This window comes from Canis lupus, chromosome 1 (genome assembly GCF_048164855.1).
Source record: "Canis lupus baileyi chromosome 1, mCanLup2.hap1, whole genome shotgun sequence".
NCBI classification, from domain to species: Eukaryota; Metazoa; Chordata; class Mammalia; order Carnivora; family Canidae; genus Canis; species Canis lupus.
Genome location: NC_132838.1, coordinates 29737562 through 29748701, shown reverse-complemented (window position 1 = coordinate 29748701; position 11140 = coordinate 29737562). Strand labels below are relative to the sequence as shown.

At 40.0% G+C, this 11140-nt stretch overlaps 1 protein-coding gene and 1 long non-coding RNA gene across 27 annotated transcripts in view; one reads left to right on the top strand and one right to left on the bottom strand.

Annotated features, from left to right (window-relative positions):
- LOC140632665 (uncharacterized) overlaps positions 1-6303 on the bottom strand; it is a 30723-nt gene extending 24420 nt beyond the window's left edge. For 3 of the 21 annotated variants that reach the window (XR_012030303.1, XR_012030281.1, XR_012030319.1), the window contains exons 1-2: positions 5065-6294; positions 2720-3431 (exon numbers count right to left, since the gene is read on the bottom strand). This is a non-coding gene — a long non-coding RNA (uncharacterized lncRNA). Of the gene's footprint in view, positions 1-2719; positions 3432-4648; positions 4726-5064 lie in introns of all 21 variants that reach the window. The other 18 variants (XR_012030283.1, XR_012030306.1, XR_012030287.1 and 15 more) reach the window with 13 other exon arrangements.
- Positions 5838-11140, top strand: part of BCLAF1 (BCL2 associated transcription factor 1) — a 29498-nt gene continuing 24195 nt past the window's right edge. For all 6 annotated transcript variants that reach the window (XR_012030256.1, XR_012030255.1, XM_072824902.1 and 3 more), the window contains exon 1: positions 5838-5994. The gene's annotated coding sequence lies outside the window, so the exon portion shown is untranslated. The remainder of the gene's footprint in view (positions 5995-11140) is intronic.

Below are 11140 nucleotides of genomic sequence, written 5' to 3'. Positions count from 1 at the left end.
GTTTTTAACTCCTTTACCATTTCCAGGGTATAGAACGAGTTGATTTCTGGTTACTCTATTTTAACTTACTCACTTGTGGCTTTGTTTCCACAATTCATGCAGTTTTTCAAAAACTTGGCTCCTTTCACGTTTTCTTCTTTAGATAGCATTTAGTAAAGAATTATGAATTCTTAGAAGGCTTTATATATATATATATTTAAATATTTTATTTATTTATTCATGACACACACACACACACACACACACACACACACACAGAAGCAGAGACACAGACAGAGGGAGAAACAGGCTCCATGCAGGAAGCATGACGCGGGACTCAATCCCCAGTCTCCAAGATCACACCCTGGGCTGAAGGCGGCGCTAAACCGCTGAGGCACCCGGGCTGCCTGGTTCTTTATATTTTAATTTACATAGAAGACTTGTTCTGAATCAAAGAAATCTATAAATTGAAATAAACTCATGACAAATTTGTGAGGAGTACGTTTCATCTGTAATTGCTATAGTTATATGAACACTAAAAATTTAACTTTATGATATAATCAAATACCATATTACATTACTTTTATGATGCATATTTTTGCATATTTTAACAACCCAAACCGAGATGTATACAATAACTGATGAACACTATTAATGAGCAGGATTTTTTTCTTTCTTACTGGTACTAAAATAATAGTGCATCTTACAGCTGGTTTTTTAGCTTTGATAAAAATACTAATAAACAATTTTTTTTACAAACAAAACATAGTATTTTGTTCCTAAGGTAAACAAGAGCTGTTGAATATAAGACTATTAGAAAATAAAGTGGTTAAGGGAGGGACGTCTGGGTGGGTGGTTCAGTGGTTGAGTGTCTGCCTTTGAGTCAGGGCGTGATTCTGGGGTCCCTGGATTGAGTCCTGCATCAGGCCCTTTGGAGGGAGTCTGCTTCTCCCTCTGCCTATGTCTCTGCCTCTCTCTCTGTGTCTCTCATGAATAAATAAATAAAATCTTAAAAAAAATAGTTAAGGGAAGGCCTTGTCCTTTCCATGAAAAAAAAAAAGAAAAAAATTTCATGCTGTATTGAGATCAGTTGCAAAGTGATTATAGATTTATATTCTCATTATAAAATTTTTCACTAGTTCATTGTAAAATAAATTTTTTTTTTTTTTTTTTTTTTGTGGCCTCCAAACCGTTTATTGGTCCCGCCTTGGAGGTGGGGTCGCTGGGGGCGGGGCAGACACAAGGTTGCAGGGAGCGGTGTAAAAGAAAATTTGAATGGAGTTTTCTTTATAATGACTAAAGGATGGAGAGTAAAATTGTTGGGTCTCTAATAATGCTTATAGCACATCTATGGTAAATGGATTCAAGGTAAAATCATTTTACCAACATTCAAGATAAATTTAATATGATACTGTATAAGATCATATAATGTATACTGGAAGGCACAAGTCATTTGCAAAGATAGCTAGAATTTTGTTCATGATGTGACTTTATTTCAGGACTCCCAGAAACTTAAATACTTGACTAAGATTTGTCCCGCTCCCATATATTTGGTCTTTAAATCCTTTCAGTTTCATGAAGCAAGAGTCAGGCATTTCTCTAAATTGATCATGACTAAATGTTTGGAGGCACACAGAAGGTTCAGTTGTGGCACCCATCATTTAATCCCTATCTTGATTAAAAATGGGATTAACAAACTGAAATATGGCATCACAGTTCATCAAGCTGACTTTGCCTACTTTTCAAAATTCAATCATTTTTGACATTAACACAATTGTTGGGGATCCCTGGGATCAAGTCCCACATCGGGCTCCCGGCATGGAGCCTGCTTCTTGCTCTGCCTGTGTCTCTGCCTCTCTCTCTCTCTCTATCATAAATAAATGAATCAATCAATCAATCAATCAATCTTAAAAAAAAAGAAAATGTTTAACACAATTGTTTATCTCTGGAAAGTTGACGTGCATATGCTTTCTGTGCAGGTAATTCATATGTTTATTTTTTAAAGATTTTATTTATTTATTCATGAGAGACAGAGAGAAAGAGAGAGAGAGGGAGAGAGAGTGAGATAGGCAGAGGGAGAAGCCGGTTACCTGCAGGGAGGCTGCTGTGGGACTTGATCTCAGGATTCTGGGATCACAACCTGAGCCAAAGGCAGATGCTCAACCACTGAGCCACCCAGGTGCCCCTCAAGTGCCCTCCGTTTAATGCCCATCACCCAATTATCCCTGTCACCTACTTCCCCTCCAGCAACCCTGTTTACTTCCTAGAGTTCAGCATCTCTCATGGTTCGCCTCCCTCTCTATTTTCATCTTATTTTATTTTTCCTTCCCTTCCCCTATTTTAACTGTTCATGTAGGTAAATACTGCTGTAGAAACAAGGTGGTTTTTAGAGCCAGATAGATCTTTGATAAAATCTGAATTCCCCACTTAACAGGCATATGACTTTTGGCAAGATACTCTACCTCTCTAAGCTTCAATTTCCTGTTAAAATTAGGACTATATACTGAATATTATACAGTTTTGCTTTAATGTAACATACGTGTTCATAAAAATCACTGTGCTATGCAAAATCACAAGACAAATACCACAAGATTTGTGGAAAAATAGGATTGGGATATGACACTCAAAAATTTAATCAGTTACACATGAAAAAAAAAAGGAATCTAATAAAAATAGGAGTGGAGATGGCTAAGAAATACAGAAGTACTATAATTAGTATAGTATTTTATCTTAAAATTACCTAAAGTTTACTTGTGGAAGTGGGTATCAGGAAACTTGTTATTTTGAAGTGGTAGGAGAGTTTCTAAAATCAAATGGACTGTTGTAACGTGAGAAGTAGATGGGCGCAAATTGAAGCAGCTGGTAGATCTATGAAGTGCTTCTGTCAGTATGCCTACCTGGCTCAGTTCAGGTGGGCGTAGTTACTATATTCTCTCAGTGTTTCCTGCAGGCAAAATTGCACATAAGGATATTTTGTCCTTTGTCTTTTTTTTTACCTCACACACTTGAAGCACTTGTCTCTCCTCATGTGATAGTCAGCCTCCAAGATGGTCCCCAATGATCTCTACCTGCTGGTATTCACACCTTTGTATATTCTCCTTCCACACCGTACCAGGGGTTGGTCCATGTGAAATACAGCAGAGTGATGGTGTGTCACTTCTGAGATTAGGTTATAATAGACTGCAGCTTCGTCTTGGGCTAGTCCTTGCTTGGATCATTTACTCTGGGAGGGCACCATCCCATCTATCATGTAAGGGGACACTGGGCATCCCATGGAGAAGTCCATGTGACAAGGAATTGAGGTCTCCTGCCAACAACACTGAGTGATCTTGGAGTGAATCCACAGACTTCAGGTGACCGCAGTCTCACCTGATAGATTAACTGCAACCTTATGAGAGACCTTAAGCCAGTATCATCCAGATGACCTCTCCCAGATTCTTGACCCACAGGCACTGTGAAAAAAATAAATGTTTTAAGCTACTAGATGTTGGGGTCATTTGTTATGCAGCAACAGATAACCAGTACACTTGATTTCACTTATTTCCTATTTCACCAACTGTTTTTTTTCTTTTTAAAAGATTTATTTTAGACAGAGAGAGATGAGTGGGAGAGGCAGAGAAAACCCTAAGTTTAGTGTAGAGCCTGGTTCCATGACCCTGAGATCACGACCTAAGCTGAAACCAAGAGTCTATTGCTCAACTGACTGCTACCCAGGCATCCCATCACTAGTTGTTTTTTCTCCTCCTCCTCTTTTAACAAATCTCTACATGTTGGGATTCTTTAGGGTTCAGTCCCAGGTCATCTCTTATCTCTCTACATCTTTTATCCTGTGATTTTAAGTATCATTTTATATTTTATCACCAAGCTAGAACATTCCTTTGAATTGCAAACCCACATGCTTAACTCCATACCTTGCCTTTTTACTTTCATGTTTCACACACATCTCATACCTAACATATTGAAAATGGGGTGCCTGGGTGGCTCAGTCAGTTAAGCATCTGGCTTCTTGGTTTTGCTTACATTGTTATCTCAGGGTCAAGAGATCAAGCCCTGCTTCTGGCTCTACAAGGTGTCTGCTTGAGATTCTCTCCCTTTCCTTCTCCCTCTGCCCCTTACCGTGCTCCTGTGCATGCTCTTTCTCTAAATAAATAACATCTTTAAAAAAAAAAAAATGGAATTCCTGATTTCCTTTCTATTTCCCAACCTATTCATTCTTCCCTTTCCTATCATTCTCTTCAATCTTCCCAATTATTAAAACATGCCAAAATCCACCCAGTTAATCAAAGCCATAACCTAGGCAGCAACACTATTTCCTCCCTTTCTCTAAACTCCTAACATCCCTCAGGAGGACCTGTCAATCTCATTTCTAAAATATATTTACAATTCTTTTTCTCACCACAATCATCATTACATCACTTAAACTATTAAAAGAACATCCTAACTGATCTTGCTGCCCAATGTCAACTATTTCTCACACAGCAACTTAAAAGTCTTTTTCAAATCGATGTCATACCTATGATTAAAACCTTTAAACAACTTTCTACTCCCTATACATGCAGAGTAGTCGTGCTGTACTGAGGTATCAATGGTTAGGGTTTTTTTCTTTTAATATATAGCTCATCCATTCAACAAATACTTACTGAGCACTTACTAAATGCTTGGGACTTACCAGTGTACCACATAGACCAAAGATTACTACTTCCATATTCAGATGGTGGTGGTAGTGGCGGTGGGGTGAGGGGCAGGCTGCACAGTGAGAGAAAACTGAGATTTTAACCCATGCAAATGAGGTATTTTTTTCTAGTTGAGCTGGTAAATCATACTGTGAGGAGAGAATGCCCTAAGCCCAACGTTAAATTCACAACTGGGGCCCAACACTGGCTTTTAACGGACACAAGACTGGTTGCTGATTACAACTTTGAGACCCTTTCAGGTAGTTTATGTCCCCAAACATCAAAGTAATAAGGGTTTTAGGCCCTTAGGAAGAAAGTGCAGCCCAGATAAGTATTAATAGAGAATGCAGTACGGCTCTTATTTGAAATTGTCCAAATCAAACGCGGTTTGCCTATTTATAATCTGACTTACATTTTTGGCGGACCAAGCTATACTGGGCTGTTTCTCGGCCGGCACAAACGATCATTATGCTTCGTATTCTGCATTATTTTTACGCCCGTGCCGACGCTCCGAGGCGCCTAAGTGGCGATGCTCTCTAGCAGCGCGGCGATGAAAGCAGCACCACCCTCCGATGCAAAGCCGGACAGACAGCCCGAGCCGAGGAACACCGCGGCGCAAACTCCGTCAGGGGTAGCGGAGTTGGTCTGACGCCACTCTGGAAAGGGACTTAGCTCATGGCCATTTTTCTACTACAGAAGTGCGTTCGGCACATTTTATAGCAAAGCGAAAGCGACACTTGCAGTTAAGACGTCTAAGAAGAAACTCGGCGCCCACTGGTCACCGGGGACTCGGTGTGCGATCACACACAGCCCGCTAGCCTCCCCGTCTTTTTCCTCCGCGTGAGACTGGGTCTTTGTTCCGGTCTGAGTCAGCGCCACAGAAAGAACAGACCAAACAAGCAAAAGGTGGGATCGACAGAGAGGTCCAAAGCGTACCCTCAGAGAGAGTCGAGCCTCCCGCAAACTCCACCATGCGGCCAGCAAGACCTCACGGCCTGACAAAACACCCCGCCCACTGCCTACCGTCACCCGGGGTGAGGCGGCAGCCCAAGGCCGGAGGGCGGAGCCGCCAGATCCTCGCGCGAGACCAGCCACGCGACTTCCCAGAAAGCCTCAGGCAAACATCTTAATAGCTAGGGAGCCGGTTTAGAGCGGAAGGGTGGGCGGGGCTAGCCCAGATATTTAGCGGCACTGGCAGCCACGCCCCAAATCGGAAGTGACGGAGACGAGCTAGCGCGTCGAAGATAGCTCTATGGTTTTCCTCCCGTTCTTGAGTCGGGAAATGGCCGCTGTGTAGTTACAACGGAGATAAGTCCCGGGAACCGTGCTTTCCGCGTTTCAGGTAGGCCCCATGCTTCATTCAAATCACTCAAAGCGCAGTAAATGCCGACGACGAGTGAATATTTTTGAATCTTTTGTGGGGAGTGAGGCGTTGGCGGCTACAGGAGGACCGACGAGATGTTTCGCCGTTATTTATGCGTTTCTCCATCAGATCCCCTCAGGTTTTCGAGGCATTACTGGTCGAAAAGGTGGGGGGTGGCGTGAGTAGTGAGAAAGATGCGCGCGCGCGCGCGGTTACGAACCTGGTTCTAAACCCAGAGACCGCGCGGCCTTCCCGTGCGCGTGCGCATATCTCCCTCTTCAACCCTTCCCCCATTTCCTCGGCCCGGACCCTTGCGCGCGCCCGGCTGAAATCTCCCGGCGCACGCGCGCTTCCTCCTTTCTCCGCCTACGGCTCCTGAGACCGCTGGAGGTGCAGCTTGTGTTCGCTTCTCATTGGCTGGTAGCGCCACCTTTCTTCCAGGTTTTGGGGCTTTGGTAAAACAACTGTGACCTGCAGCAAAGTGAGCTGGGTAGGTTGACCCATTTTCGCGTCGTCTTTAAACTCCTTTTTTTTCCGGCTTCACTCTAACCCGTCGGTTTACGCCTCGTTTTTTTTTGTTTCTGTCTTAGCAACATGTTCTGCGGTCTCTCGTCTCTGACACCGGTGTCCGCCTCCGACCCTCGGTGTCGCGGGACAGTTTTCGCCGAGGTGGTTAATGCCGGATCCCCCGGCAGCCCACTCTCTTTTGAAGCGAACGTGCGCACTCTTGACTCTTCAAGAGTTGGTGCCTAGTTACCATTTCCCAGCGTGGGGAGCAGGCCTCAGCTGGTGGATGGAAGAGTGGCCCTCCCCCCCCCCCCCCCCCGGGCCAGGACCGCGGACCCTAAAGGCGGTTCTCCAGTAGTACGAGCGACACCGTCACCTTTCGCCATGTGATGCAGGTCTTTATAACGAGTCAGAAATACTGCAACCATGATGGGTAGTCAGCTGGGGTAATGGGTAGTGGGGAGTTGAAGTTAGGGATTTTGCCCTCGTTTTAAGTCCATAACTTGGCCTTCTTCACGTTTAAGATTCACCTTATTACAATCAAGTAGCAGTATTGGCAACTAATATTGCCAATATTAGTTGGCAAAATTTTCTACGTCAATTTTTTTTAACGTTTTAGATTGAAAAAAATTATTACTAAAGTTGAAGGCAGATTTGACTAAAACTGATGTAAAGAGATTAGATAGACACATCTTTTTGCAGCAGCGCCTTTTAATTTTTCTTGGGTATTAAAGATCAAAATTCCTTAATCGTGTAAATTCTCATTCCGGTTGGACCCTCTCGTTGGAATAGTTGGGCTACTGTTTAGACAAAAGAAGTCAACGTAAAACCGCTACAACTTTATTTCCATTTTTATGTGATTCTAGCCAATTCAGAAGAAGTAATTTTATGAGGATTATGTATCTAAAATAACTCACGGTGAAAAACCCAAAGTTTATGTACTGATGGCTTATAGTCATCTTGTTTTATGGATACCATGTTTTCACTGTAACATGGTGATAAATATTGGAATCCCCTTTCATTCAGAATTAAAATGATGGCATAGGAGATTTTTTAGCTAGAGCTGATTCTTGTAAGAACAATAGTATTTTAGGACTTGGAGACAGATCTCTAAAAACTATTTGATAGGCTCAAGTCTGGTTGAATTAATTGAATTCAGCTAGCTGTATTAGATTTAACTGTGATGAGAAAACTGGTAGAAATAGGTAAAAGTCTTTTCAAGTTATACATAGAGCTTTGGATTGTGAGTTTCCAGAAACTACATTCAAAATCCTTAGTTGAACACTAGCTGAATTATCCTGTGTAATTTATAGTGATTTATTAATCAACAAGGTAGTGGATAAAGGGACTCAAGAAGCCCAGTAGATCTTTGGGTAGCAAGTATAAATGATAGGTTCTACTTTTAGGTTATGAATTTGTTCCGTTTTCACATCCAGCTTCTTAGACAGTTGATCATTAGTGTTATCTCAGAATCTTAAGCTTAATGTTTTGTTTCCAGGACTGAAAAAAAAATTACAGACATTAAGGTAGTAATAATTCTAGCCTATATTTGTGTAATATGTTGTGGAGTTTTCAAACTTGGGTCCAGCATTTCTCCAAAAAGGTAGAAAATTTTAAGGCCACATGAACCAGAGAGTGGCATAGTCTGGTCTTTTTTTTTTTTTTTTTTTAAAGCAAGATGACAAGTTGGACAAAGAAATAAAAACTTGTGACTAAATGTATCTTTTTTCACAAACTTTTAATTATGGAAATTTTCAAGCACAAAAGTAGAGAAAATAGTAAACTCCCATACTCCCCTCACCTAGGTTTAGTAATTGTTAGCATTTACCAATTTTATTATTATTTATGTACTTTTTTGAGAAGATATTAAAGCAAAATTCCAGCCATTTTATTATGCATTTATAATGCTGATTAATGCTATATCAAAAAATATTAAGAGTATTCTTAAAAAGAACCATTTGAATGAAGCAAAATTAGTAGATAACCTTCAGGAGAAACCATTATAAACCAGTTACCAATAATGATAGCTGATTTTTTTTAAGATTCCATTTATTTATGAGAGAGACACACAGAGAAAGGCAGAGACACAAGCAGGCTCCATGCAGGTAGCCGAATGACTCCAGAATCACACCCTGCCGATGCTCAACCGCTGAGCCACCCAGGCCTCCCCTGATAGCTGATGTTTGAGTGTATTCTGTGTGCCAAATGTTACACTGTTTACATTCATTAGTTTATGAAACCTTAAACTTGTGAGTGAGTACCATTATTGTTAGCCTTATTTTATACCTTTTATACCTGTGGAAATTGAAGCTGAAAGAGATTAAGGTAACTTTTCTAGTATTGAGCATCTAGTTAATGTCGTTACGATTTTCAAGATTTTATTTATTCACGAGAGACACAGAGGGAGAAGCAGGCTCCTCGCAGGGAGCTGGATGTGAGACTTAATCCCTGGACTTGGGGTCAGCTCTGAGCTGAAGGCAGATGCTTAACCGCCTCGTCCTGAACCTAGTTTATTGTAATAATAATAGTTTTAGGATTAAAGATATGAATAGCAATACTTTGTTTACAGAAATTTGGAAGCCAAACTCCTGAATTTACTAAAATGAAAACTTGACTCAAGTAGCTTGATAGAGTAATCTAAAGAACCCTTTTCAGGGGGGTTTCAGCTTGAGTATTTTGTTGAACTCAATTGTCTGCTCTTTTTTCTTAACTTGTGTTCTAGTTGATCATAATGTATTATTTCATAAAAGATAGACTTTGTTAAGGTATTTAAGAACTTTATTTATAAAAGCCTGATTTATTCTCTTATATTCCTCACTGGTTGATGAATCAGTTGTATAAAAATTATGTATTTTTATGGAGGCAATTTATTCCCTCTCTTTTTTTACAGTCTGCTAGTAAGTGATCTTAGTTGTAATAAAGGGAAGATTGATTTGGCATTTTGAATTCTATATATAGGTTATGGCCACATCAAGCACCTGTCAGGATATTGGAGAGAGTGCAAGAGTTGGAATCAGGAGATCTGGGTCAAATTCTGGATTAACCGATTATACTCTATGACCATGGGCAACCTAGAAAGGCAAAGAAATCTTGTTTATTCTCCTAAACTTGCACATCACGTAGGTGTTTGAGCTCAAAACTGAGAATTAAGGAGCACATTGAATTTTTCCCGTCATTCTCTCTGCTCCACACCAACCTATGAGCAAGTACTGTTGACAACTATTCCAAACCCAGATTCTGACTTTGCCTTTTTTTCCCAACTTTATTGCTACCACCTTTTCCAAGTAACCATTATATTGAATTTCACCTTCTAATTAGTCTCCTTGTTCTCTCTGTATTGCCCATGCTGTTCACAGTAGCCATTTTAAATGTAAATCTGATGGTGTGACTTTCCTAATTGCAGAGCCTTCCCATTGCAGTTAGAATAAAATCCAATCTGGCCTGCTTTCTAGATGCAATTTGATCTGGTCTTTTCCTACCTCTTCCACCTTATCTCATACCATCCCCATGATCAGAGTGTGTTAATCATCTTAGTGGTCTTTCTGTTCTGAATTTACCAAGTTTGTGTCTTCTGCCTAGAATGCTTTTGTTTCTGTGTAACTTTGCAGTGTTCCTTGTCTTTAGCTTTAACGTTCTTAAAGAGGGCCCAATAACCCACCTTTGTGGTCCTCTCCACTTCTTAATACATCAGCTAGTAGGTTTTTTTTTTTTTTTTTTAAATTTTCCTCCCTTTAACATAAGCTCCGAGAGAGTAGGAAATTTAATGTCTCACTTGAAGTACAGTATTTCCAGTGCTACAATAATAATGCCTAGCATGTAATAGGCACCTTGTAAATTCAGATGAATTCTGAAAACTTCGAATTCTTGTCATTTGAGAGATGAGTTAACATGTAGGTTATGAGGATTAGATGATTTTATTTAGCACGTGGTTGGTATTCAGATGTTTTTTGCGATGAATTGTTGATTTCTGTTCCTCTTTAGTTGGTTTTTGGAGAACAGGCACTTCTTCCATACTCCCATTTCCTGTAAAACCTAGCATAGTGCTTTGTACATAGATTTTTATTTAAAAAATGTTAGCTGAACTGATTATGGTTTTTGTACTATTAAATATTGTTACTAAATGTTTATATTTTGCATTAAATGTTATATTAAATATTCATCATACTTTACATATCTTGGAGTTCTTTTATGGATACTTGAATATATTTATAGGTTGGAACAAGAATGCCTATCTACTAGTATAACAGCCTGCAGCCCCTCCTGCCTTTGTTATTTCTAGTGTATATTTTCTTGGAATTTCAAAAGTCATGATCTGGCATAAAGAGAGATTTGGCAGTTGGTTTTCCTTCAGATATGTAGAAATTAAAATTAGCCTTCTCGAATTGTTTAGGGGGAAGTATTAGTTAAAATGAGCCCTGTATCACTTCCAGGAGTGAATCAGTATAGTATTGGACTTCTAGGTCCAGAATAAAGTTTCATAACAAGCATCAGTTTAGATGATTAGTTTCTCTCTGCCTCCTTGGGGGGATTTGATATTTTTAAAATTAAACATGCATACACTTTAGAAATCCTTTTGTTTCTGTATCTATGGTCTTTTGTTTTTATTTATTTATTTATT